Below are 5,208 nucleotides of genomic sequence, written 5' to 3' on the forward strand. Positions count from 1 at the left end.
AGCATACTCTTGACATAATAGTCATTGTAAGGGATTAGAGATGTTCATATTGATGCAAATGAAGATTATTTAATCTGGGTAAAAAGCAAGACATGGAAATCTCCAAGATAATGGTTGTGTGTCATTGGAAGATTGGATGTTTTCTGGATAATGGATATATTTCGCCAGGAGAGAGGCTATGTGTTATTATGAGAGTGTCTCTAATTTTATTTAGAAGAGCGGCTAAGAAAGTGTAACAACTTTGTTAGCAGTGATCGCTCAGAGAGCAGTTATGTAAGGTGTAACAATCTTCTTAGCAATAAATGCTCAGTGTGCTTGCTGTCGCACGAACCATTTTCCCTAAAGTATGAATTAAATGTTCTTATTTGGTCTTTGTGACTAACTAGTATTTATTTGGTCTTTGTGACTAATTAATGTTTTCCTCTAGTCTTTGTGACTTGATTACAATATAGTTTAAGTGACTTACTTACATGGTCTTTGTGACAAGATGACCTTTATGAATTGACTTGAACGAGTGGGAGATGTTGGAAGATGAAAGGGTAAATGCTGGAAGATGAAAGGACACCCCTTCCCCTTCATCTTCTAGCTCATTCATTTCCTCCATTAATGGAGGAAGAGGAAGAGTCATCTTCCTCAATATATATATGCATCCAAACAAAAGAAAAAAAGGAGAAAAGAGGGGGGCTTGCTGTGTGCAAGGTTGAGAAAGGGTTCGTCCCATATCGGAAAGGTCACTATGCAAGGTTCGTCCGTGTGCACAAGATTGTAAGAGGATAGAAGAACATTCAAGATTGGTTTGTCCAATCTCGCAAGAGGGATTTGGTTTGTAAACCATGAACAGCTTTCCGATTCTGTGATCGTTCTTCCGTCAACAAGTCTTACCGGCGTCGATTGCATATCTGCGGGAGATCATTGTAAGTGTTTACAGTTTTCATGTTTACTGTTTTTCATGCTTAGAACTGTCAACAGAGATATTGAATAATCAAGAATTACATTCTATGCATTATCATAATAACTCTCAAATCCATTATATATGATGGTGAATAATTAGATGATCAATCAAATGAATCATGTCTGGGTTAATCACTACTATAGTATCCATATCCACTTGATTGATATCCAATTGGACCATGCCTAATATCTTGAGACCCCTAATTATAACTTCTTGATCCATAAGCATATGTTACCAGAATTCATTGGATCCCTCTCATAACCAAATATTTCATATATTCTTCAACACCCATATATCATCGTGAAGATTCAATCGAATGTTCTTTATCATCGGCATCAAGAGATTCTGATAAAGTTGCCAAAAATGATGTTGTTCCTTAGTCCAGGCCGATACCCATGATTAGTATCTTGTGTTGTATAATAATTTTCATGAGCTTGTGCCCATGTCATACTTGTGTCATACTGATCATCTTGATGACTTTGATGACCATGATGTTCACCATAACTTTGATGATTATTTCCATTATTTGAATCATCACTATCCTCACTTTCATCACTATCTTTACTATCATATCTTGTTAAAACTCCTTTTCCTTTCAATTGTGTTGACTTTTCTACATTATTCTTTTTTTCTTTAATGACTTTAAATGCTTGTAGTTGTATTGTATTCTTCAGCATATGATGCTTGAAGTGCTTGATCTAACTATGTCAAATCATGACTTCTAAAACTGGTGGTTCATTATCTCTTGTCCATTAATTTAAGATGTCATCATTATAAAAAAAGTAATTAAGGTCTATCAATCTGTAAAAATCATTATCTTTTTTCCTACACATCATGTTTTGTACCTTAAGCCGCTTATTGTGGTGAACGTAAACTAATCTGTACAACTTTTTGATAGCAAGCGATTGAAGCTTTGTGTGTATAAGAGATCATGTACTCTAATTTCTTTCACATCTCGAAGACGAGCACGTTTGAGTTTGAACTTTTATTGTAATTTTTCGGAGGTGTGGGGCATCTTCACAATAATCACTCCATCATTGAGATTATACAAACAAATCAATATCGTATATATTTTTGTAATTATAAATATTTGTAAAATTGCAATTCTTGTGAGACTTTTTTTAACTGTCATTTTTGCTAGTCGAGACCCAAATTATATATCGGATCGGTGAATAATTTAATCTGAAAGAAGAAAACAAAAAAATAAATAATTATTGTTTATGTTTGGAAAAAAATATAGAAACACAAATTTGTTTACCTCACTAACGGTTGAAGCTTGTGCATTTAAGTCGGGCTCTAATCTCTAAATTACAAGCTTTAATCCGCGTTTAATTTCATCATTATAAACATAAGTTCTAGAATATTGAAGTGACAGATTTAGAAAATATACTGAAATATCAATAAGATAATAAGAAATTAGAAATAAGGAATTTGTAAATGATTTTGATGACATACTTTGTACTCTACAATTTAAACAAATAAATTATATGATTACCCGCAACATGAAAATGTTGCTGTAATTGATTATACCAATTATCAATAACATCCCAATATGATTGTTAATCTCCGTTATTATCTTTTATTGTCATTTTCAATGTATCCATTACTTCGTAGATAATTAACATTGTCAGTTTTTAATCTTGGTCAACTAATTTCAAAACTTTTACTAATGGTTCGATTGCAACACAAATATCACGAATCCTCTTCCAAAATCTTCCATCTATTATGATGTTGGCAATTTTTTCTACTTTTTTCCTTCTTTTGCTTGTGTTATTATATGCTTCCCAATCATCAGAAGTCACATTATTTTTAAATCTTAAAAATGTCGAACAAGACTTTCAATTGAAATAAATTTTGTTCACAAATCAAATTATTCTCCCAATAATTCACAATCATTTGTAAATATTTTCATCAAATTCACATCTTTATCGCTATTATACATGAAACTCGTTATTTGCTTGGTTGTCTCAACACACTTTTTTACTTTCATCATCTTGCTAACATCTTCTAGCATGAGATTAATACAATGTATTGCACAAGGAAATCAAAACAAATGCAATTTTTCTATCATCGATTTGGCACCAGCATCCTTTTTGCACCTTCGCTGTCTGTGACCATGATAAACCCTAATTTTGTCATGAAATGAGTATCAAATAAAATACCAAAACCCCTCTCTATACTAATGAATCATAGTGAATGGCTCGGATCGTCTCTCTCAAGAAATGTAGTGATGATGGAATTTAGGATCAATTAATTAAAAATGGAGGTTTGGTTTTGACTAATGCAAGACAGGTAATGGAAGACAACCTAATCTATTCTAAACTACAATTGCAACAAACTTAAGAAACACAAAGCATTAAATGAAATCTAAGCTAACTTAACCTATTTGCATCAAAACAGAATGAAAGAAACTATACTACGAAAATAAACTAACTCAAGCAATTGAAATACAATCAATCTAGTTATCCCTAACCTGCCACAATATGGAAATTGTGCATGAATAATGAATACTTGGATGCAAAACAACAACTACCAATCAAATGAATTCAAACCAATTGCATAAGAGGAATTAAACCCAACATTCTTCCAAACATGAAAAGAGAACTACACTCAAACAGTAGAGGACTGATGAATCTAAGGGTGCTTATAATTCGAGCTAGGATAATCCAGGTCATCTGATCGGATCTTATACAAGGATGAAGAAGTTGATCAGAATGATGGAGGAAGAAGGATGGTCACAGTTGTGTGGAACATTAGAGGAATGTAAATGATGTTTGATGGAAGGAAAAGACCTTATCCTCGTTGTGGTTTGCAGTGTGGATTGCTGATGTTGGTGGAAGAAGGAGTCCCGAATGGTGATGTCTGTGGATGGGATGGAGGATGGATCACTAAATTTGGATAGGGTAGGAAAATCCCATAACCCTCCTCGACGATGGATGGATGATCACTGGTGACTGGTGTTGATGGAGGAAGTGGATCACCGATCTCTATTTTACACCGAGAGGAAGGTGGAGATGGAGATGGAACCGCTGGTGCTTGCAATGAAGGTGGAGATGAACATGGGCAAGAAAGGAAAAACCCTTGACCTCGGTGGACGAAGAACAGTGAAGCTCCAGTGGTCGGCGTTGATGGAGCTCAGTGATCCCCCTTTCTTCTCCCATGCCTCTTTGTTTTTGACAATGATTATTGTTCAAATTGATGATTTTTACTGTAGCTTCCCTTTGTTATTTGAATCTGATTAGATCTGAATCAATGGACAGGAAACCTCCGGATTTGATCTAGTGGTTGAAGTTGCTCTAAATCCGGTCTAAAGACTCCGGATCTTGATCAATAGTGATGATATACTTCCCTTTAAGTTGGATGAACTGGATCATGATGGATGGATCAGATCCCTTTGAATCTTGGATGGATGGTCCAGATTTCTCTAGTGTTTGATCTCTTCCTTTAGCCCCAGCTTTGACTCCAAATTTGGTTCGACTAAAGTCCATGGTCCCTTGGTTGCCTACAAAGAAGATCACATTCAAATATTTAGCAATAAATCCACAAATATAATATAAATCACATCAAAGCTCAAAATGAATCCAAACTAGTAAAATGTAGTATAAATACAAATTTAATACACAAAAAGATCAAAAAGTATGAACATAAAAGAGTAAATACCATGACAAAATAATGGTTATCAGACCACATGCACAACATTGTCCTCCTTGATTTTGTCAATAATTTTAATTAACAAAGATAAATTAAAATCAACTATCTTTGTTGGTGCAATCAATAGAAATATAAAATATCATGTTGCATGCGATCATAGTATATCATAAAATTTATGATTAGATATTTGTTGTGCATGCTCCAACCATAGCACATTATTGTGCATCCATACTTTAGCCATTTTGATTTTAAAGTATTCAAATATTCATTTATCTCATCCACCTCCTCTAGTAAATAAACACCACCAATTTAACATCTTGTGGGACCTTTTATTCATGTTCCAATCTCAGCAATGATGTTTATCATGGATTGATAGTATGGACCACATTTGCTATACTAAATGTAATAACATTATATATGAGACATTTAAATATTGCCTTACCAACATCTTTTACTTTTTTTTAGCACCAAACTAGTTTTTGATACTCTTATGTTTCGTAGGAAACATAAAAGAGTCAATTCTTTTTTATGGTAATCGAGAACCCTCTCTTACACTAAAACTTCGAGACATCTCTTTTTTTAAATAGGGATTTAAGCTAGACGAA

The sequence above is a fragment of the Zingiber officinale genome, chromosome 8B, assembly GCF_018446385.1.
Source record: "Zingiber officinale cultivar Zhangliang chromosome 8B, Zo_v1.1, whole genome shotgun sequence".
NCBI classification, from domain to species: Eukaryota; Viridiplantae; Streptophyta; class Magnoliopsida; order Zingiberales; family Zingiberaceae; genus Zingiber; species Zingiber officinale.